At 40.3% G+C, this 25,229-nt stretch overlaps 1 protein-coding gene across 1 annotated transcript in view; it reads left to right on the plus strand.

Annotated features, from left to right (window-relative positions):
* The first annotated feature begins 2,335 nt into the window (after positions 1-2,335).
* CALN1 (calneuron 1) overlaps positions 2,336-25,229 on the plus strand; it is a 149,822-nt gene continuing 126,928 nt past the window's right edge. The window contains exon 1 of the mRNA XM_053454915.1: positions 2,336-2,872. The gene's annotated coding sequence lies outside the window, so the exon portion shown is untranslated. The remainder of the gene's footprint in view (positions 2,873-25,229) is intronic.

Genomic DNA, 25,229 nt, shown 5'->3' on the forward strand with positions numbered 1-25,229 from the left:
TTCAGGTGTTTTTTTGCCTTTTGTTGTTATAGAAAGCAACAAAAATGTTATTTATTTAAATGTATTTAATTTATTTAATACATTAAACATTTTTATAAAATGGCCCTTACAATTGATATTTATGCTAGCAGAAGTATAATTTGTGAAAATAAACTTTAACCCTATAATGACCAAGGGTGTTTCAATATTTCTGTGTTTAGCTGTAGTGCTGTAGTGCTAATTTATTGCACCCACAGAAATTCTATATCGTATTTGACAGGGCAAGGGCTTCCTTTAGATGCCATTATTTTGTTCATATTTTGCTATAAAAAATAATAAAATGGTGAAAAATTGTTTACTCAACAAAGGCTAATAAAAAAAAATCCAAATAAATTCTAGTGTTTGTCCTGTGTTCAGAAATACCCTATGGTTTTATGTTTTTTATTATTTTTTTTATTTTTGGACATTTTATTTTCCATTGGAACTGCCATAGAAAAGGAAGTTGCACTGAAAATAAAGAGTGACAAGGAAAAAAACATAGACATGTTTGCCAAGACATCAGCTGAACTCAGCTCTTTGCTTCTTCTGTAAATTATAGGCCAAAACATTATAGCCTGGCCAATCTACAGTTTTTCTCCTGTAAGTTTCCATTTGAGAAGACCTATTCTATGCTCAATGAGCCTTTATACTTCCTAGTTTTCGTTCTTGTTTTCAGCAATAGTAAATATAATTAATATTTTTTACATTGCAGTTCTGTTATTACATATTTATGATTAGAATTACTTGTATTTTTCCATTTCTGACGATATTATTTAATATATGTTTAACACTAATGTGATGTGTGAAAACCATAAATTAAAATGTGTTTACACTGTTTAAAAGTTATCTTTTTTATTACTACAAATATTGAAAAATAGGTGTGTAACCACAAGGGAGGGGCTTAACCAAGAACAGGTGTTGTCATAAAAGGGTGTGGCTAAGGGAGGGCATCACCACGGCGGCCCCATGACTTTTTGTTCCCCAGGGCCCTGGATGGTGTCAGTCCTCCCCTGGTGGACACCATTCCTTCTCACTCAGAGATCAAAGGACTTCCCTGGAGTTCTCAGATGGAGAACTACTTTTCATCCAGGAAAAAAAGCAATATCGCTTAGACCACATATTACATGGTGTGACATTCAGCCTTACGTAGAGATATTGAGAAGTGGGCAGATATTATATACCTGAACTATTTTGTCAATGAGCTTGGAAAGAGAATGGGTTGTAACCTTCAACTTACGTTTCCTGGCCTCCATTAATTACAGCACATAGATCTCCTTTTCATAGTAACTACTAAGATTATTATTTTGTGACATTCACTGTTTACAGTATGATGCCATTTTAATCTGACATTTAGAACGCAGATGACATAAATACTCTTTAATTACAAAACTTCCCCAGGTGATGCATTATTGACACTGGACTGACACACTGCCATCTGGGAGATTCTTCATAAATATCTGTGATGTGTTTTTCTTAAAACTAATAGAGTTTATAGTTTCTCAGTTTCACTGTTACTTTTTTATTTGTTTCAACAAGAACCCATGATCCACTCCTGTGTACCCTGTGTACATCACTTCTTATAAATAACATACATATAGCCATGGATATTATTTTTCACTAAAGAAAAAAGTGAAAGAACAAAAGAAAGAAAGAGAAAAAGGGAGAAGAAAGGATAGAAAGGAACATAGCTAGACAGAAATAGGGAGAGGGAGAGAGGGAAAGGGATATATATATATATATATATATATATATATATATATATACAGAGAGAGAGAGAGAGAGTGAGAGAGAGAAGAGGAAAAAGATAAAGGAAAAAATAGACAAAGAAATGGAAATAAAGGAAAAAGAGAGAGAGAGGGGAGAGAGAAGAGGAAAATCATAAAGGAAGAAATAGACAAAGAAATGGAAATAAAGGAGAAAGAGGGGACAGAGAGAGAGAGAGAGAGAGAGAGAGAGAGGGGAAAGAAATAGAAAGGAAGAAATAGACAAAGAAATAAAGGAAAAAGAGGGGGAGAGAGAGAGAAAAGTAAAATATAGGAAGGAATACTTTTGTTTTTGGTTTATGATGAACAGTGCCTTAAACCTTTGTGTACGAAGTCACACAAGTGGCAAACATATTACTACAGTTTTGGTTTTCTTCTTATTGCTATTATCCCTTAGAGGCTGTTACCTGGGCTAACGGAATGGAGGGCTGCCCGTCTGTAAACCCCCTCTGGTGTCCAATGTGTATGAGGCTCGGTTGGCTGGAGTTGTGTGCGCATGTTCTAGGGTAGGAACCGGAGAGCAGAGCCATCTATGAGCCAGCGAGAGAGAGAGAGCGCGTGTGTGAGAGTGCGCGTGTGTGCGGGCTCAACTCCACACTTTAATTCTAGAAAGAGTTCAGGTCCAACGCTGGGGAAGGGCACACCTGGCAATACGAGGGACGGGGGGCAGAGTGATGCCAGCTAGCCAATAACCTCGCAAGGAGATCAACTTTTGGGAACAGGCTGCGGGATTATCAACAGGAGCATGCTATTGTGGAATGGAGTTTAAATGGAGTGCAACTCCTAATTCACCATCGCAACCGCTTCTGGATATCTGGGGTATCGATGCTCCCTGGTGCACAGCACATGAATGATCGGATCACTTGGTTTTACAAACACTAATTTACACGGGGGCAGATCGTATTCCAACGTGATGGAAAGGGATGGTGCCTTGACTGAATTGTGCAGATGAATTAAAAGAACCCCGGGTCCCCCCCCTACCTACCAGCTATTCGGAGGCATTGATATTGACCTGGATCACTGACCTGAAAATATTAGGAAACCTCTAAAAAAAAGCCATTAGGATCCATCGGAAAACAGATCACATACAGGTAAAATCATCCTAACCCCTTGATGTTTTGGGGACCGGTTCGATGTGTGTATTTGGGGGGAGAAGGGTAGTTATGGCTAAGTTAACCTATGTACAGAGATTGTTTTGGATGCGCAGCGCCGAATGGGTTAATCCGCCTCTCTCGGTTGGACGTGGGTTTCTAGCTGTAGAAATCCGTGCCATCCAGCAGTCACGGGGAAAATGCATTGAAACCTGTTGTCATAGTAGTAGGAGGAAAAAGGATGGATAGGCATTAAACTCGTATTTTGGATCCAGCAAATATTTTTTTTTTTTTGCTGGTGGTGTGGGGTTAATATTTCAGATGCACGGGAGGGGGGCAGGGAGTGGGTTAGGTTTGCTATAGAAAGGTTCGGGACTGGTGTTTAATAATTTGGATCTCTGATACACCTTGTCACTGGCTGCAGCAGCGAATGTCCCTTCTCACTGTGTGGATGGAGCAGGATTTTTATATGATGCACAATGGCCATGATCCTCTAGTATTGGGATGGGAACACCACGATCCTTTCATCAGGTTTAGTATTCCTTCCCTTAGATTATTTATATATATATATATATATATATATATATATATATAGTTGTATTCAGGAAAAGAATACATTCTTTTAGGACCTAGTAAAGGATCAACGCACCACTAGGCAACAGCCAGGGTTCCACTAGAGAAAATGACTTGCGTGGACTTGGCCACCGCTGAGTTTGTCCCTTGTTAATGTAACAATATAAGTGGTACATAGAGGGTTATATGTAAGGGTTAATGTGGTGTGTTTGTCCCAGCACATGACAAAGGACTGTTCTGCTAGAAGGGGGTCCTTAATTTAGGTGGGATGTTCAAAGAGCAATATACCCACCAGGCAGCAGTAGATGTGTCTATTTTCCTTCTCAATTAGTACTGGATTCTGTTTGGAAGTGGTGGTGTAGTCGTGACTACCAGGATGCTTTCATTTGCTTATTTGGGGGTGTAACAGGACCAGTCATTTTTATTGATAATCTTACATCCAAGGAGCATCTAAAGAGCTGCTTTTCGTTGTAATGGGATATGTTGACTACAGTTGGCATATAGACAGGCAGGATGGATCATACCATTTTGATGGAACATCAGGCCAGTTGTATCATGGCACACTCACCTGTCCTCCACTTTTAGTGAACACTGTACTAAAGGCAACTCAGAGCTTACAGTAGGAAAAAAACAAATTCATGAAATATATCATAGTACATGTGCTGTGAATTTAGCGGTTTATTATTGAGTGCCAAGGCTAGGTTAGGATTGCGGCAGTGTTCTTTGGTCTACCATCCAAACTGCAATGGTAGAAATTATCTAAATATCTGCTGGAAAAAAATAACAGTATAAATAATCCCAAACACAGTATAAGGTGTCGCTATATCTGGATGTGCTACCGTACTATAGATGCTAAAGTATAGTTTTAGTTGTTAAACATATTTACTGTATTACAAATAGTTATTGTGACACTGAGTTTAACTCTTGGACACAAAATGCCAATACACAAACATGTTAACATCAAACGGCTTATTCACTAAAGGGAGAGTTGGCAGGAGGGTTTTCAGGAGTTATGAGTTTTCAGCTCCCTCAACTCACAATTCATTACGAAGGGCCAACACTGGCAGGTTTTGGGCTGAGGTGGTCCTGGATAATGTATAATTCAATTAGAAAGGAGACCCTAACTACACATTGCACAGGTCAGTGAAGCTCCCCAGACTTGGAGTAATGTATAATGGAGCCAATTTCAAATCACAACTCTCCCTTTAGTAATCAAACCCCAAAGATAGGACATGTAGTATGTCTAGGGCTAGAGCCCATCATAAATTTTAGGACCTGTACAATGCATATGTACCCAGTAAGAATTCGGTATGTAGCCCAACTCGCACTATTCATATATCCCACACACATTAACCCTTTAATGTATTGTGAACACACCTCTTTACCTTGTATAGTTCTATATACCAGATCTCCCAGACATCATTTCTCAGGCACGTCACTTCATTCAAAAGAAAAGGTATGGAGCCCCTTGTGTGACCTAACAAACTACAGCATGTTTAATTGGTAACGTATTCACACAGTGTTAAAGCCAGGGAATGCTTACATTGAAACAAAGTTGTGTGCTTCATCCCATTTCAATTCATAATCCGAGCCCCTTCCACTACATTTTTAAAAGAGAATGTCGGTGATAAAATATTTTAGCTCCTTGCAATGTGGTCAGTCTTTGTTTTATTAAAGGTGAATGAAGAAGCGAGTGAATGATTTGTTCTGTATGTTATAGCTGCGTTCACCTGTCTTTCTGCTGAAATCTTCACTGTCGGAGGTCTTAGACAGTGAGACAAGGATGTAGCAGCTTCCATGGTAATGATTTCCAGTAGCTGCTGACCAAGGCCAAGTTCCAAGTTGCTTCCTGTAGGTATAAAAACTGGATGTCCCGGTGCCAATATATGCAGGCACAAGCGCTGTTACTCATGCTCTGTGTTTCTTCGTGCTTTGAGCCAAAGATGAGTCATAGGATTTGGGCACAGTGGCTTACTGATTAAGATGCAGCCACATCATGTTCAAAACTCTGAACGGAGAGCAGTAAAGATGCTCTTTGGGGTTGTCCAAGGTCCTGTGATGGACAGAAGATGATGAAGGTGGTATTTGAAGCTTTCTGCCAAACTAGTTTAGAAAATAATACAGTCATGTAATTACAATACATATAAGATCACGCCTTATTTTCTTGAGCATGTGAACAAGCCTTTATCTATGGGGCTGTGGGTTTTTGTCCTTTTAAACGCTACGGAGAGCATGATGCCTGACAAACCACCGGCCCTTAAATAATACTATTTCTGCTCGACCTGGAGAAGCAATGCCCTGTCATCCGAGAAAGGAAAAAAAAAGGCATTTGCTGTATGATTAGGATAAACTTTAAACACAGAACCAAGTTGGACTTCATGTTCTTGAGGTTTTCATACTGTGCGTTATTTAGAATTTTATAGTTTAAAGTTATGTAGGAAATGTATACCTCATCCAACACTTATGTCCAGCTCTTAAACTTTTGAAAGGGCCATACTGGGTATTAAGTGTAGGCATGCCGGCGGGCAGTCTGCCACCCCATCAATCAGCAGAGATATAAACACAGTTATGTGAGTAGCCTTTACCCTTATACTGCTGCTTATAGAGGTGCCTTTGCGAGATGTTTCATGATGGCAGTTGTATATAGAATATTCTTGGCATAGAGAAGAATAATGCAAATTAATGAACAATGAACACATATGATAGTGAATGTGAAATCTTAGGGAACAGAAAATGTTCCATAGAAACAGATTGAGGCTCTTTGAAAGAAATTCATATTTATTCAAGAAATCCATTCTAAAGCACAGTAATAACATGAATATTTATGAAGATTATGAGCACATGCAGTAATAGTCTCTTTACAATAATTATCGGTGACGTATATCTAGATATATAAAAGCCACGTAATTTAATGCGCGCAAAGTAATGTTTTCAACTTGATATGTTTTATGGCTTCCTCTATCTAGACATGACATAGAGGTTTGGAATTGTTAATCACTCGTGCCTGAGAACGTCATTTGCCCTATAAATATTTAGCTGTTGCATTTAGAAATTAAGTAAAACCTTTAAAATGGTTAACTAAAAATACACAGACTAGCAAACATTGCATCCTAAATTAGTATTTAAAGTTGAAATTATTCCAAGAAGCAACATATATATCATATACAAAGCATACTGTGATGCAGCCAAGAAAACATTAATCAACTATACAACTAAGTATATACAGGCATAGCATGCATACAGTCAGGAACAAAAACAATATACACAGAAAAACCTCAAAAACACTTATACACCTGTAAATACCGTCATATATATATATATATATATAAATAAAAATATGTGTGTGCATATATATATATACTGTATATATATATATATATATATATATACGGTATATACTGTATATACTGTACAGTATATGTATATATATACTGTATATATATATATATGTACATAGACACATGCTGGTAGTTCAATGAAATATCTTATGCTCTAATAAATATTGTTCAATGACTATTGACCATTAATCATAATACTAGTGCACAGCTATTGGATGGCTAAATGATTAAGGTTGTATAGTATCTGCTTTTCACCACGCACATATAATTTACTCCATACTACTGAAAACATTTTGGAGCATGCAGTTAATGAGTAATTGCTGGATTATCCTAACAAACACAGAGTTTAAACGTTCATTAGGCTGTGTACTGTAGGTTATTATTGTGACCTACTTGCGCGTTGTGAATGCTTATTCTAATTATTTGGAAGCTCGAATCATCTAAACTACGTATCCCTTTCCCTCTCTCTTTTAGAGAGGTTGCTGGGTCAGGGATTTCAGTGCATTTATTAGGGTCAGTCGTTTTCATGTTCAGATATAAAATAATGATTTAAAATAATTTGGGTATTAAAAAGGAGTCTCTAATGAGGGCATAGCTAAAAGCGTAGAACAATAATTACCATAATAATTCTAAAGTCGTTTATTTTGGAAAAAATAATTTTTTTTTACTGTTATATTTTTATACTGTTATATTTTTATACTGTTTCTTACTGTTATATTCTATATACTTTATTGAGAGCATAGGTAAAAAACATAGAAAAATAATTGCTTTATTAATTCTAGAGTAGTATTTTAATTCTTACTGTTATTAAGTAGTCTATTGGTATACTATTCATAGATTCATCAAGAGTCATTAACAAAAAATGACCAAAAAATAACGGGTGAGGTCGAGCATGAGGCTGTAAATTGCATCAAACTAACATTTTAAATGTTAAATAAACCTTAAAATAAATCACAAAAAAAGAAAACGAATTCCTGTTTGGTGGTCCTCATACTAATTCTTAAAGGGGACTGGTCTAGCATTATCCCCTGCTTTAGATCATGAAGAGATGAGGTACGTGATTACAGTGTTTATTGTATTTAACTATTAACAATCTCGAAATGAATCTCTAGTAACGTGCATTCAGCTGGTGCTCATCAATAAAAATATATGACAAACATGTTCTAAAATAGAAAACAATTTATGTTAATTCTTTCTTAAATATGTATGTTTAGCATGTTAGATTACAATGCCAATGTTGATTTTTTATTTTGTTTTTGCTATGTTTACAAAATACAGTAACTGAAATTAGTTTAAAAAAAATAACAAAATAAGAAAATCAATTTACAAAATTGTTGTGATCCCTATGTATGGAATATATTTAGTGCTCAGTACCAGAAATATAATGTGATTTTCTGTTTGATTTGTCTACTTGAATTGTCCTTGAATTTTAGTGTAGTGCAATCTGTGAGTAAAGATTCCTTGTCGGTGTAATATTTCTTGCTGGTGTATTTTAATGATTTCTTGCAAATGTGTTGACGCTAGACCCGTAAATGTCTGTTTCATTAGGAAATATGTTTGAAGTCTGGATAGTTACCAGTTTAAGCCACAGAAGCCTTATTTCCTTTCTTTTGAATAATAAAATATTAAGTTGAATTAGAATAAGAACATTAATACTTAAATGAAGTAGGAACAGTCAGTACTAGTGTTTAATATGTGATTGCAGGTGATAATATAACTAGAAAACAACCAATTAAGTGCAAAGGGAGTACCTGAAAGGGTAACCCTCAGACAATAGGAAAATAATGTAATGATGGTGAAGCTCCAAAATATGTTATTGTTATATAATTAAAAATTAACTTTTGGTTAAGTATCACAAATAATAAAATTAATAATAGGAGAAAATAATAACAGCAGATAATACGTGCAGTAAAGGTACCCAGGTACTTTAATACAACATATTAGTATTTAATCTTAAAACATCTATCCTGACTGGGTGACAGGATTGATGTTTCATTAGTTTAGATTATTAACAAAGGTTGTCAGTGAATTGCATACACAAAATGATGTTTAAAATCAACTCCATTATCTTAACATTTTGTTCTAAGACTATTTTGGGACTTCTTGCTCCGAAAATATCCCGTAAATTGAAAAAGTATGACTGAGGTATTGCCATTGTCGGCACCCTTTCTCACTGTCCCCTCAACGCAGCCACAGCTCCTTCCAAATGAACATTCAATAACAGTATATCCAGACCCACATTGAAAAGGTGAACCCCATCCTGCCTGACCAGGCCCGTGGAATCTCCTTGTAACTCCTCGAACAGGCCATGAAATAGAAAATGGTCTTGTTGACCTTCTTCCATGCCCAAATCCCTGCATGAGAATTGGCCCCATGCTACTTTAAATGGGTGACCATTTCTGAATACACAAAAACCGTTGAAAATTCAATTTAGCAGTCAAAACCCTGATGGAGACATGCCCCAAATCATCCCCTACGTGGAGAAGCGGGACCTGGTGCACCCCATGGACATTTTGGTGATATGGTGAGACAGCTCCCTGGACACCCTGTCCCACCTTGGAACCTGAGCCACCTGACCACAACTCTAGCTGGATTGAAACCGAGTTGTCTTCTAACAAGATGAAAAGCCGCCCCAATACACAAAGGAGTGCCCCGGGATTCACATGAGCACCTTGGCTGAACCTAAAAGACAACAGAACAACCACCCCAAGTGGCGATGTCTACAACCTGGCGATGGTGACACCCAAAAAAGATGTGCCCCAATATAACCTCCTTTTTCTAGCTTCTCACAGCCCAGGATAAGTCAAAGTTGATTAAAAATTCTGCAAACTAATAAGGTTATCCACATCCCGGGAGGGATTATGGAAGCCCAACAGCAAGGCTGCCTCCTGATCTGGGTACTTCAGCCAAGGGTAGTCAGCCAAGGCAGCATCATTTCCAGTCGTATTGAAGTCTCTCTTTTTTTTTTTGCAGCATCAGCACCTTATTCCCCTTTTGGCATTTGAGGCATTAGACAGCATGTGTAGCCCATTGCATCCAGAACATTTATGTATCGCATCGGCACTGACCTTCATTGAAATTCCAACAATATCTATTTGCCCCAGATGCTGCAGAAGTGCCAGCTGTGCCTGGAAAAAGCTGTAAGGGGAATCACCCAGGAGCCATAACTCACAATCACATTGCAATATCGTTATGGTCCCAGCGAATCTATGTCTGACCGACATCCCCCTGCCTGAACTTCTCATCTTAGCCCAGCCCACTTCCCCTCTGCTCCCCGCTCAATTCCTTCCCAATAAAGGCATTTTGGGGCTCACTCCAATCCAATGCAAAGCTAGCCGTGCCACAAAGTGACTCCCCCAGAACAGGCAGTTTGGTTTTTATACGTGAAAACAAAGTGGGGCACAGTTGCAGGACCCTGAAATCAGATAAGATCACAGTCTATATTACACAGTGGAATTCATTTACATATTGAGTCATTCTAGTAACCGGTATTAAGATGCCGAATTGAATACCAATAGTATGGCATATTATAATGTGAAATAAACAGCAGTAAATACTCAAGTGTTTTATGCATAGATCCTAATATTTACTACAGCTGTTAATTACCGAGCATTTCAGGTGATGCATGTGTATTGAGATGGAATCATATTTGTTCAAGGATTTTTAAGACATTCCATTACATAAAATTAGTGTGTATGTCACACTGAAAAGCGTGTTCAATTATTTTGTCACCCTGAGGCTGGATATTGCAGTCTGATTAAAAGAACATTCCCGTGTATCTATGTTGCTGCAATTAAAACCTATTAAAGACATATGCTTATAGGTTATACCATACCTACATAAATAATTAAACATCTATGCATGTTTGGACCTTAACATCATGAGTACTGAAGGTAAACGGTACATATTTTTGAAAGTACTACACGGTGACCTAGACAGAATATTAAGTGTTTAAGTATGTTATACAAAACCACATATAGGAAAAGCTATAGACTACTCCTTTCATCATATCAGTTTCTGCTTTGTTTTACATGACAGCAGTCTAGAATCGGTGGTGTAACTACCCTTTCTGAACAATTTTGAACCAGTAAGATGAGACAGGAACTAGTGGTCACAGGGGTTGCAAGTGTGTGCGTGAGCATGGGTATGTTAGTGTGCGTGAGCATGGATGTGTAAATGGTGTGAGATGGAGTGTGTATTAACATGAGTTGTGTAAGAGGGAGTGTGTGTTTTAGAATGAATGTGTAAGTGTGTTTACATATGTGTGCCAGAGTGTTGGAGGGAGGTGACCAAGGGGCAAAGATGACACAGACAAGCTGTTTGAGGGCAATGATGGCACAGACCAGATGTTTAGGGCAAAGGTGGCACTGATAAGCTGTTTAGAGGCACTGACAAGCTGGGGACAAATATAGTACAGGCAGGCTGTTTGAGCATTAGGATGTTACCGATAAGCTGTCTGGGTAAAAGGCACTCACAAGCTGTTTGGGGCAAAGGTGGCACTCACAAGCTGTTTAGGGCAAAGGTAACACTGGGACATGTTGCTTGGTGAAGTTTGGGGGCCCTGAGGCAGTTTTCACACCAGTGCCTTGTGGTTTCTAGTTACACCCTTGCCAAGAATGAATTTTGACCTGACAAATACAGACGACAACATGCAACATCAAATTGTTATTTGGATTTAAACATTCAAAGCCAACAAAGAGAAAGTTGCTAATACATTTCCAAGTGCTACAATGTTAATACACCACATTGCCCTAATAATGTGCTCAGTTTTTCAATGAATATTACTCCTAAATTTGGAGTTGCAGCCTAAAATTAAGATTAAAGTAGTACCCCAGCCCTGCGTTTTTGATAAAAACAAAACATGAAGTGCTAGAGCAAGTAGATTTCTCTCCCTAGCCTCCTCTCCTCTTCAGTCAGCAATTGTTCCTAAGAGAAAATGGGGGACAAAAAAGAAGAATGAGATAAATTAAATGTTTTCATTTGCTAAACTAGGCACCGATGCAGCACTGGTTTTACCATAGTTCAGTTGATCAGATAAATTATTCAGACCATGGATATCTTTAACAGGATGAGTGATAATTTGCAATGTTTTCTTGCCAACTTGCAAATCACATTACAAATGGATCCTCGTGTTATCTTTACAAAGACATCTTACTTCATAAGAAATCATTTAATCAAAGCAAAGTTCTCTCATAAAAGAAGCAATATTTATAGGTTCTAAAGGCATAGGGAAAATGCTGCAGCCCTTGCTAGAAAAAAGCGAAAGAAAATACAGTAGATGAAAGATAAGAATTGGATAGTTCATTTCTTCTGAGGCTGCCACCCTCAAAGCTTAGTTTTATGTATTAGTTAATACTACCTATTATTTTTTTTAACAATGTAAATATTTTGATTTGTTTTTTGATGCTAGTGAGGGATTGTTTTTGTAATTAGTGCAGTTGACTTATTGATATTTGTTAATTGGGGCCATTTTGCCTACGCAACGCTACATTAATATTCCTTATGAAGTCACCCGATTCCCCCCTCTAAGGCTGCCAGCTCTAGGAACAAGTAAGGAGTAACTTATGTTTAAGTTAAGAGTATAATGCTAATATAGTGTTACGCAATTAGGATGCTTTTACGTCCAAGATTCTTGGCATCATATTGGATTTTTTGCCTCATTTTAAAACTGAGCAAAATATGAATATTGTTTTTATTTGCAATCATCATGTTAATTCCAAGGGAAAGAGGTGAACAGGCATCATACATTATGCAGCTTGTATGATGTTACAGGTAAGATTCATCCGGAAAACATAAAAACCAAATATGATGGTAAACAAATGAAATGCGAATATATTTATACAAAATGAATAAAAAAATAAAAAGGAAGTCCAGCTGTATGGACTCCCTCCTGCTGTCCATAGACCATTTTCTTGGAGTCATAACAACACCTGATTTAGCCTGAGAGATTTTACTACTATGTCCTTAATCCCCCTCCATGAAGAAAGGCCCCTTTAATCTAGATGGAGCCTTCTGCCTTTGCTAAATACCAGCGGTGCCAAAGTGTAGCATATTGTGTGATATGATACATGTGGATAATTATGCAAATTTCATCTCCCATAATAGGTGGGTTTGCTTTCTTCCATTGCCTTGCTATTGCTATCTTTGCAGCTAATATGATGCATCCCAAGAGTTTATGATATTTAAAATGAGTCTGGGATTATTGTGAAAAGCAAACTTAAAATGGAAATATGCAGTAGAGCTCTGTCCTGAATTTTCTATCGGTATTTTATTCCGATTCCCACTTCTGTACATAACTAAAGGTAAGAGGATGGCTGACCTCTAATAGGGCATTATACCAAATGGAAATTGACTTGGACGATTGAAAGCCCTGTGAGCATAGCTCAACTAACAAGAGAGTAGGTTGCGACGACTGGGCAGTGGGCAAACCGTGTCGTAATCGCAAGAGCTGGAACAGATCCTCCTTGTCTTCTCTTAAAGCCTGGAGAACTAAGATAAAACTATTATTGTTTTTTAACAGGTTAAAGAATGCATGTTATAGTACTTACAAAGTACTATATTATGCATTACTTGTTGGTGAGGCTGCATGTGAATCTAGACTGTCCCTTTAAGAGTAAATCCACTGGGTACATTTAGAGATTGTGTATGACTTTGGGTTCTTAGACTACAATAGGAATATAATGTGGTAAAGAATGTTCTTTTGATATGGACAGCATTATATAGAGATGTGTATGGGCTGTTTCCCCGGCAACAAGCAGACCTCTAGTTCAAAAGGAAGTTTTTGATTTAAACCTGCCGCGGTGTTAATATTTTGTTGGCTGAATAAGCTACATAGATTTTGAGAGTTTATCCTTTAAGTGCAAATATACCAGAGTAGCACAATGTTGTAAACACGGGCTTAGTTACACATCTAAGCAGGGGAGGGGACGTCACAGAAAGCAATGTTTTTTTCATAATTTGAACTAAGGGCAATATTGTGTTGGATGCTTTCCAATAAAGCCTTTCTTCAGTTGTTGAACTGCTCCGAATTATTGAATATAAATGTACATGCACGGAGAGAGTAATAAGACACACGACACACACTGGGTCAGGTCCAAAATCACCCTGCTTTATAGCTTATATAGAGTCCGGAAAGAGGGGCGTCGGATTATGTAAATCATGACAATTGGTTAGTTTCGAAACTATGCGGAAATAGGCAAAAGGTGTATAGGTACATGCTTGGTGGGTGTCGGGTTCAAACCAGGGGCTCGCAGTCAAACATATAGTCAAATGTGATGTATGGAATGTTTTGCCGTTAGTGACATATAGGTCAAGCTATGTGCAAAGCTATGTGTGTCTCCCGCATACCTGCGTGAGGTGTGACCCTTTATATTGGTCAAAAGCCAGCATATATTCACCTAGGCAGTAAGTGTTCCTTGCTAATATTCTGCTTCCATAACAATATGAAGGCGCTTGCGGTAACGTCCTCTCCCAAAAGCCATACAGTTAAGCCTCCTGTCACAGGGGCCAGGGGAGGAGACAATGCTAGCTAATAGTTGAGTGTATAATCACCATATCCCAACTGTCCATACTAGATATAATAAGGATTCTAACACTTAAATTTACTGACGCTAATTAGCGTTACGCCAGTATAGGTACCAACTTTGTCAGGCTGTGGCTGCTTATTTTACTGCTTTCCCCTGCTTTCATGGGCTAAATAACTGTAGATTTTTACATGGTAAAAATGGTAGCTAACACATGACAAGAATATTATAATTCTACTCCTTTGCTACTAATTTTACTAATTCAGAATAGACGTCCATGACTAGCTGCCTACGTGGTGGTGTCTAAGAAGCAGGGGATATCTATTTTTTTTTGTTGAATAGTTTTCTATGGCTTACTGTGCCTAGCACCAGAATATGACATCCCTGTGCTCTATAATATACAGCTGTTAGAGGGAGAAAGCCATGGAGCTCTGTGTTGGATGAGCATAGATCACTGCTTTCTCTATCAACCACTACTTTTCATCTCTGGGTTTGCCATTTACAAACGAAACATGGCTGTATATACAATTATAATGCATGAATATAGAACAAAATAATTTTTTTATGTGAAATAATCTTTCACATTTCCATTTTCTAATTTCCCTTTATGAGGAATGAGTGCATCTAATGAAAGTCTTAGCATTTTTTCTGATTAAATTAAAATGTAAGAAAAGCAAAAGTAAGCTGCATACAGTTCATACGATTGCAGATAAGGGAGGTACTGATGTCCTCTAAAGCTGTTACAATGACATTCTAGATCACTAAAATACCTATGATTCAACTCGGCTCAAAAGACTTCAACTCAAATATATTGCATATCTTTCTTATATGTCAAAATCAGCATTTTGTGCAGGCACTCCTTTAAAAGTCCTACAATAAAAGACATTTTAAGATGAAATGAAAGTGGATTTTTGCCTAGTTTTTAAATGCCCATATAGATCAGAGAAAATGTATTTTAATGTGCGATTGCCATTAAAAACGTATCTCCAGTCGCCAGTGGTAAGTAAGTATGTAACTGAACCTTTTCGTAGATTGTATCTTCCTTCTGTCCTTTTGTTAAAAGCAAGGGTAGAGAATTTAGTCATTTTACTTAATACCAAAGAATGAACAGATGTCAAAATCACGTGTAAACTATCCCATGTAGTAAAGTAATGTGTAAACGTTTGTTATCTTTCTTTGGTAACTGAACCTAGTCATGAGAAACTGTTTAGGAGATAACAGGGTTTGAAAAGGGATCTAAAGGTCCTTATTAAAGGTCGATGTAATAGACACACAACATAGTCTGAAGGTTGAAAAGGACATTCTCCAATTTAATGAATTGCAAACCAATAAATGTTTAAAAAATGCTTTTTAGGCACCCCTGTAATAAAGTATAAATAACAAATTGGACATCCTAGAATTTTAAGTAACAAAGAGGAAAATGGAATATGTTTATATAGCATAGCTAGCCAGGAAAAGAGTCAGCGTAGGCTTGACCTTTTGGGAATCTGACTTGGCTTCAGCATTGCTCGCTGAGCTTGGGCACGGCTTATGCAACTTTAGTATATCTAAACTCATACCTTGTCCTAAGTGTCTCAGGTGGGTTCAAGAAGAAGTAAAATTCCATGTAGAATGAACATGAGTGGTATATGTGCGAATAACCTTAAATAAACACACAGACAAATGAACTTGGATATAAAAAGGCTGTGGTATTTTATTGAGGCTTTAAAAATAACCGTTTATTAACCATAACTTCACACATAATAAATTAACCATTAAGTCAGCCCTACTAGCCAGACTTACAACCAAAATTGAAAAGCTGTACACCCCCCACTAATGGGCAGGTGACCCATACCCTCAATAAAGCCACGACAAGAAAATAAAAAAACTTTTTTTTTTTTAATATAGGGAAGGGAGGGTGGGAAGCTCAGTCCAACACAATACAAGCTGGCTAGTTACCTCAGATTTGTGCAAACAATTTTACCTGCGCAGCGCTATTTATATCAACCCTTCCCGCCAGAATCTCTCGCGCGACCCATAGCCAATCAGCAGCTCACCTAGCTAGCACGCGCAGCTGAAATAAAATGCACTCAAGCTATTAACCACTGCCCACCCTATTAACCCTTACCTGCACAATTAACCCCTCGCCCAAAACCCTCATGCAACATTAAAGGCTATGTGCCCCCATGTTGCCAATAAATTGAGAATTGTGAAAAACTTGTAAAAGGGGTTGCAAGCACCAAAGTACAACTGCTACCTGATGGTGCACATTACTGGCCTTCTTAGATGTCACAATCCAGTGTAAATGAAGAAGGTCCCAAGTGGTTTTTGGAATCTTAAGTGACTGTACATTTTGATCTGTGAATATGTTCATATGATCAACAGTGCCGACATATTTTGATGAGCATTTTGATGAATATTCATTTTCCTAAATTCAAATAGTGGCAGCCTAATCAAATAACTGTTTCCATATAACAAATTAAAACCAATTAAATCACTTTATGTTTAAGACTTGTCATAAGAACAATCTTGCAAATTAAAAATTGATGGATTGAATTTGTAACTGCCATATGGGGAAATAAAACGTAATCAGCAAATCTTCGCTCTTAATAGCCTGTCCAGTAGGAAAATAAAGGCTGTGGGCATATCTATAACTTAATGTCATGCTGCAGTTGGTCTGTTGGAGCAAGAACAGTGTTCGTGGAATCTTTATACCAAAAGAAAAAATAATTATATATGGGAATATTGAAGGCAAAATGCTACATATTTGCATGATGTAGAATATTGTTTTGCACAGCTGTAGTGATGCCAGGTCTCTATAAGGTAAGGTGAAGAGGGGAAGGAGGGACAGCATATATATAGCATTTATATATATAGAGATATGGACACCCAACCATTACACCAACAGGGACATTACATTCTAAATAGAAAGAATATCACCCCCCTTTGCAGCTATGACAGCTTCCACTCTTCTAGAAAGGCTTTCCACAAAAGTTTGGAGTGTTTCTGTGGGAATTTTTGCCCATGTATCCAGTAGACAGGGCCGGACTGGCCCACCGGGATACCGGGAAATTTCCCGGTGGGCCGGAAGGTCCGTGGGCTGGGGGGCCATGAAGACAGCCGCTGAGCTGCCCCCAGGCTGCCCGAAAACTAATCAAAGCAGCCGCTGGGTGCTAATGCGGCCGGCCGCCCGGCCGGCATCAGCACCCAGCAGCCGTGTGCGATGGCCGTCTAGTGATGGGAGCAGTGTGAGGGGTGAAAGCTCCGCCCCCTCGCACTGACCTTTCACCCCTCACGCTGCTCCCATCACTATGCGGCCATCAGACTGCTGGGAATGTAATCTGAACGGCTGATGCCGCCGGCCGGCTCTGCTTTAATACTTTTTTTTTACTTTATATGGCAAGCCGATCCTGCTTACCATATAAATAATAATAAAAAAAGTGTTAAATTAGCTCCGGCCGGCGGCATCAGCACGCATCGGCCGTTTAGATTACATTCTCGGCAGTCTGATGGCTGCATAGTGATGGGAGCCGCGTGAGGTGGAAGCTCCGCCCCCTCGCACTGCTGCAGCACCGGATGTCAGGTCAGTGGCATCCTGGCTGTCAGCATAGAGGAGAACAGTGTGCAGCTACCAGGAAGTCAAGAGAAGTAGAAGGTGAGTAAAATAATGTATTTTTTGTACTGTATAATGTTTTTTGTATTTGTTAAAAACAAAAAAAATCGGCATGTGTGTGTATGTAAGTGTGTCCCCCTATATGCCACTCTGCCTCCAGAAATGCCTTATATCCCCCTATATGCCACTCTGTCCCATGATATGCCTTTTAACCCCCTATATGCCAGAGTGGCATATAGGGGTATAAGGCATTTCTGGATGCAGAGTGACATATAGGGGGTCAACAGCATATCTGGAAGCAGAGTGGCATAACGGGAGTTAAAAGGGATGTCATGGGGCAGAGGGGCATATAGGAGGGTATAAAGCATATTGGGGAGGCAGAGTGGCATATAGGGGGCATAAGGCTTTTCTGTAGGCAGAGTGCCCCATGATATGCCTTTTAACCCCCTTTATGCCACTCTGCCTCCAGAAATGCCTTATACCCCCCTATATGCCACTCTGTCCCATGATATGCCTTTTAATCCGCTATATGGCAGAGTGGCATATAGGGGGTTAGAAGGCATATCATGGGACAGAGTGGCATATAGGGGGTATAAGGCATTTCTGGAGGCAGAGTGGCATATAGGGGGTTAGAAGGCATATCAGGGGGCAGAGTGGCAAGCCTGGGGGCAGAGGTGCATAACTTGGGGGTAGGTTGTCAAATGAAAGGAAATAAAAACCAAACATGTCTCAATCATAGCTTTTATTAAATATGGAAAAAAATAGTCTACATGAATTAATAAAGAAATAAAAGTTTCTTACCAGAATATCGTGAAGAATAATGTGATCAGTGTTTTGTTCCACTGAATAAAATGGAACTCTTTCATCTAAAAATGTTCGCAGTAGTAAATGTTTTGATCCCATTATGTGTAATGTATTTCATTTATTAGGGCCTTTTAACACTTTTGCTTTCTGGCATTTTAATACAAATAATGAGATAAAAAGAATGGCACATAGTGTGACTCGGGTGTGTATAAGGGGTGCGTGTGGGTATAAGAGCTTCACCGTGAGATAAACTATATGGGGCTGGTCTCCAAATTTTTCCAGGGCTGCTTTTCAGTCCCAGTCCGGCCCTGCCAGTAGAGCATTTGTGAGGTCAGATACTGATGTTAGATGAGAAGGCCTGGCTAGCAATCTCTGTTCTAGTTCATCCAAAAGGTATTTGATTTTTGGGCAATGCTTCCAATTTGTTGGAACAGTTTGGGTTAGACATTTTTGTATTTCAGCATGACTGTGCACAAAGCAAGGTCCATAAAGACATGGTTGGATGAGTTTGCATGGCACTGTAAATGGTTTGTGACCATAAGGTGTTAGCATATTTGTGCCTGTTACTGTATGGTGTTAGAGGGTGTGCTAATGTATTGTGTCAGTGTATGGTGTTAGAGTGTGCGTGTGTGAATATACTGTCCCAGCAAATACAAAAAATGCTGGCAGCTTTGTTAAGGTTGTGTCAGCTATGTCAGATGTTTATGATAACAATATGTTCTCTTGAATTTACATAGGAGGTATAATGTTTAATGTCCAAAATGATTCCCCAGATAATACAATTGGCTTTGCAATATAGTACACTAGTATTTCAATCAAGAAGTTTTTGAAAACATATAGCTGTCCTGTGAATTGGAATTGAGCCTTTATTTTGGTTTTAACAAAATCTGTCAAGTGCATCTAGTTAATTTAGCTAATCTAGTTAATCATTACAAGAGAGGATTATGCCGAACCTCATCTCCACACCATTTTCTACTGACTTAATATACCTTTAAATAATCTTGCTTATATGTGAGACTGTATGCAGGGTGTTCTGGTAAACTTTGATATGCCCCTTTTTCCTGAAGACACTCAAACCTGGGCTTACAAAGAAGCTATGAATGCAGACTTTATAGTCATGTTTTGTAACATGATTGCTTGAAAATCAAAGAACAATTTCAAATTTTAAGTGTTCATTTCTGGACAAAATTAAGGGGAAAAGTAACTTCCTGCAAGGGAGAGAAATTTGAAAAAGCAGTTTTTCATTTTTGTTGATGCAGAGTAAGGGTTAACATACACAAATAAACTAGATCTAAAAGAAAACGTGACGAGTTATCAATGTTAAGTGAAGCAAAATTAAATCAAGACAAATATATTTTCATATATTGAAAACGTGAACATGTTAGGAAAAGCTGGCCTGCATCAACATTGCCCTAAACGTAGGCAACGGTGCGTTTACTTCCAAAGGGTCCCTTTTCTTGAACCTACTTGAACCAGTTTTTGCACCGGTACAAGCAGATATTATTTATTATTGTTTTTTCCCTTTGTAAGCACTGAGAATATCTAGACTAACATTTTCAGTTTGTTCTGTCCTAGGCTTCACTTAAAAAATACTGATGTCTGTTGCGTGCGTATATAGAAGGCGCTCGGTTGTCTGCACCTGACAAATTTGGTTATGAGCCATCAGATCTATGTAAATCAATCATATAGACTGAAGAAGGTAGATTATCACTCCATGCAGGGCATACCATAGTACATATTATGACCGACTTCTTTATAATAATGACATTACTATACAATCATATTCACAGATACTGGATAGTTGAATTGAACTGTGCTTAAAAGGGAAAGGGCTCTCATTGCAAATTGGGGATTACTCTAGCCTTGGTGTAGAGATAATCTAAATTTTATTAAAGACAGGAGGCGAATATTTGCATAACTTCTTTACTACAAAACCTCCAGCAGCAAAGAAACAGTTAACATGTAATAAAAAGTGACCAATAGGAAAACAGGAAAAAGTTCATAAATATCACTCCAAAACAATCCCACTTCCTCTTCTTTGATGGTGTGCCGAAACGTGGAGCACAGGAATGTCATAGTACTCAAAGGAGAAGAAACCAGGACAACGGGAAAACCGACCATCCAACGAAAAGGTATGTATCAAGAGGAGAATCAAACTGCAAGAAACAGAGAGACATCATGAAAGTACACAGTTCATGAAAATAGTTTTAGTAAATAAAACGAAACATCAGTCAGAACATAAATAATGTAAATAAATAATATTCATACAATATAATAATAAAATATGACAAGATATAAATAATACCAGACAAATAAACCCAGGGAGGGAGAAAAACATAATGGGTGGGAAATATTCGCCTCCTGTCTTTAATAAAATTTAGATTATCTCTACACCAAGGCTAGAGTAATCCCCAATTTTATAGCAAGACAGGAGGCTTCATATTTGCAATTTTAAAGCGACACCAATAATCTAGAGGAAACGTGAGGACGAGGGCGATAATAAAAACAGCGAAAAGTAGTTTCCCTAGACCAATCCGCCGCAGACAGAATATCAGAAAGGGAACCTCCCAAATCAAACGCAGCGGAGGCAGCAGCGCCTCGAACGGAGTGTGCGCCAAAACAACTATCGACACCCGCCAAACGGAGAATCCATTTAATCCATCTGGCTAGTGTAGGAGAAGAGACCGGCTTAAAAGGAGATACATAACTAATAAACAAAGGCCCCGAAACTGAGGATCGAAGAGATAAAGTAGAAGCAAGATAAACACGAACACAATCCGCCACACACAGTTTAGGGTGGTCAGAAAAATAGGGGTAAACGACCGAAGAAGAAGAAGACTTCGTTCTACGAGAGATAGACACCAAAACACCCTCTGGAGAAAACGAGAAGGAGGTAGTGTCAAAAGCTCTAATGTCTGAGACCCTACGAAAAGAGATCAAACAAAAAAGGAGGGCCAACTTAGCTGAAAGTTGACGCAAAGACAGAGCGTTGTTAACTGGCCACGATTCCAGAAAGTCAAGGACAAGCGAAACGTCCCAAAAAGTGGAATACCTGGAAGAAGGGGGTCTCGCGAGGCGAATCCCTCTAAGTAGACGGCAAACAGTAGGATCCTTACCTACGCTCGTCCCATCCACAGGAACATGGGCAGCGGAGATGGCCGACCGAACCACGTTGAGGTAACGATACGACTTACCCAAAGAAAAAAGATGAGCCAGAAAATTCAAGATCATCACCACAGGGGCCGTAAAGGGATCCACCTGTTGTTCCACACACCAGCGTTGCCAGGATTGCCACGCTTGTAGGTAGGATCGTCTAGTACCCGGAGCCCATGAATCCCAGAGAAGATTTCTAGCTTCTTGTGATAAGCCTGAGAAACTCCAGGAACCCCGGAAACCATCCAGGCCACTAAGGACAACTGGCCTTGGAGAATCAGTGGATGAGGGTTGCCGTCCTGATTCAGGAGAAAGTCTCGCAACTGAGGAAGCAAGAGAGGGTCTGCACATGACATCTCCAGCAACAGGGGAAACCACGGTTGCATTTTCCAGAAGGGCGTGATCAGCAATAACGTGATCTGCTGTCTGCTCACCTGATGGAGGGTCCGGAGAATCATGGAGAAGGGCGGGAAAGCGTACGCTCCCGCAGGAGGCCAGACTTGAAGAAAGGCATCCACTGCCTGCGAAAGAGGATCCGGAAGCCAGCTGAAGAAAACTGGCAGCTGATGGTTGGTCCTGGACGCGAAAAGATCCAGAGATAGTGGACCCCGAAGTCGATCTAGAGCTTCGAAAACCTCTGGAAGAAGACGCCAGTCGCTGACATCCCTCCAATGCCTGGAAAACCAATCCGCCACCATATTTTCTTTCCCTGGGATATACTCCGCCCTGATGGCAAGGTGATTGTCCAGGCAATACTGATACAGATCCCTGGTGAGATCCGACAGAAGCTTGGACTTGGAGCCCCCTCAATGATTGATGTAGCGGACGGCCGAAACATTGTCCATCCTGAGGACCAAAGAACAATGTGTTATGTTCTTGGTGAAACTTCGAATGGCAAATGAGCCGGCGATCAGTTCCAGGCAGTTTATATGGAACCCTCGTTCTTCTTCCGTCCAGAGTCCGCCGGTGGCCGAGTTGTCGCAGGCCGCCCCCCAACCAAGGAGGCTGGCATCCGACTCCAGATAAAAATCTGGAGCGTGACCGAAGATAGCCCGACCGTTCCAGGCATCCATGTGACGTAGCCACCAATGCAGTTCTACCCGAACCTCGTCCGTCAGTTGAATCGGTTGGTCGTATGAATCTGACCGACGTAGATAAGCCGTCTTGAGACGTTGCATAGCACGATAGTGTAAAGGGCCAGGGAAAATAGCCTGAATGGAGGCCGAAAGTAACCCCAGGGTGCGCGCAAGGTCCCGTAGGGAAACACACTGGGAGCGAAGAATACGGCGTATATTCTTCCGTATCGCAATCAGTTTTCCCGATGGAAGTTTCAAAACAGCCTCCACGGAATCCACAAGAAATCCGAGGAACAGTACCGACTGGGAAGGAGAAAGGTCCGACTTCTTGTCGTTGATAATGAAACCCAGGGACTGGAACAGTTGGACAGCCATCTGAGTATCCTTGAGAAGAGTATCCCGGTCCTGTGCCATCAGGAGAACGTCGTCGAGGTAGATGATGGATCTGACGCCGCGTTCCCGCAAAAACTCCATGACTGGTTTCAGCAGTTTCGTGAAGCACCATGGAGCGGAACTGAGGCCAAAGGGAAGGCAAGTGAATTGCCAGAGAACGTCCTCCCACCAAAACTGAAGGAACCGTCTGTCTTCTGCGTGGACCAGCACGGTAAGGTAAGCGTCCTTTAGATCCAAGCGAGTGAACCAGTCCCCTTGGCGTAGTAGATCGCGCAGCAGATGGATCCCTTCCATCTTGAAATGTTGATAGGTCACGTGGACGTTCAATGCTCGCAAATTGATGACAGGACGGAATTCCCCAGTCTTCTTCTTCACCAGAAAAATGTTGCTCACAAACACCGGACGTCCACGAGCGCGTTCGATTGCGCCCTTCTCTCGAAGGGAAGAGAGTTCTGCATGAACCAACCTTAGAGAATCCTGTGACATATGAATAGGGAGAGGGGCCCGAGGCTGACAAGGAGGGGAAAGGAAATCTATGCGAAAACCCCTGACACATTGAAGTACCCAAGGGTCCTGTGTAAGACCTTCCCAACAGTGGATGAAATGTACGAGTCTCCCCGCCACAGGAATATGCGGAAGAAAAATAGAGGTCCTTACCTGATGGAAATCTCCCTCTGAAGGATGAAGATGTGCTTCTTCCTCTAGTAGAACCTCTGGTGAGTGGGTTCCGGTATTGAAAGCGACGTGTCGCATCATATTGGAATCTGGGCCTGTTGCCTTGATAGGCAGCTCTGCTGGTGACCCGGCCCCTCTGTCGACCAGCTCTGGACAAAAAACGGTTCTCGCTTCTGAAAACCCTGCGTAGAGACGTCTGCGCCTTATTCAGCGAGGTAAATATATGAACGTGTTGGTTAAGTTCTTTTAAAAACTTATCACCGAAAAGAAGGCCCTTGGCCTCAGGGCCCAGTTCCTTGGGCGCCAGCTCAGATAACTTAGTGTCCGGCTTAAACAATGCCGCCTTCCTGCGCTCGGCTGAAATAGCAGCGTTGGCATTCCCCAGAAGGCAAACTGCACGTTGGGCCCATTCTCTAACTAAATAGGGATCCAATTGAGAGCCATCATTCAAGGCGTCGTCAGCGATAGACAGCACCTGGGTCAGAGGGCCCGAAACATCCAGCAACTTGTCTTGTGCCGTCCGAAGGCCTTGTTCAATGCCTTTGCGTGGATCACGACCACTACGCGTCATGAAGGACACAAATGTACTGTCGAATTCGGGCGTCTGAGCCACCTTGTCGGGGATCGTAGGTCTCGGGCATTCAGCACGAAGTTTTTGACGTGCTTCTTTCTCCAGTGGGCGCCGCAGCCAGAATCGTATGAATTCGGCCACATGCGCAGAAGGAGCCCATTCTGAAGATCTTGGGTGACGTAAAACCCGAGGATCGAACATGGGAAGTCCGGCCGCATCCAGAATCTCAGTCGTCAGCGCGGCAGCCGAGGTAGAAGGCTGCAGGTCAGTCGTCACATCTTTAGACTGTGATAGAATCGGAGGTGAAGTTGATCTGGAGACTACAGGTAAACATTCATCCACCACATCATAGTCGTCTTCCAACACAGAAGGATCCAGAGTGGTCGCAGATGGACCGGAGGGATCCGATCGTGGACCTTTTTGACGCTTAAGGGGAGCCTTGCCCTTGAGGGAGACTTCACCTTCGGTCCAAAGAAGTTTGCGTGGACGATCTATCTCTTCAACAGGTAAATGGGAGTCATCAGATTCCGAAACCTCAGCATGAGGAGATCCGCCAGTAGGCATCAATAGAGGCCAATGCAGATGGCAAGGAATCCATTAAGGCGGCCTTAAGCCAAGCTTTGAGAGCAGCGGGCATTTGAGGAAGCTCTGATTCAGAC

Source organism: Spea bombifrons, chromosome 2, assembly GCF_027358695.1.
Source record: "Spea bombifrons isolate aSpeBom1 chromosome 2, aSpeBom1.2.pri, whole genome shotgun sequence".
Classification (NCBI taxonomy): domain Eukaryota; kingdom Metazoa; phylum Chordata; class Amphibia; order Anura; family Pelobatidae; genus Spea; species Spea bombifrons.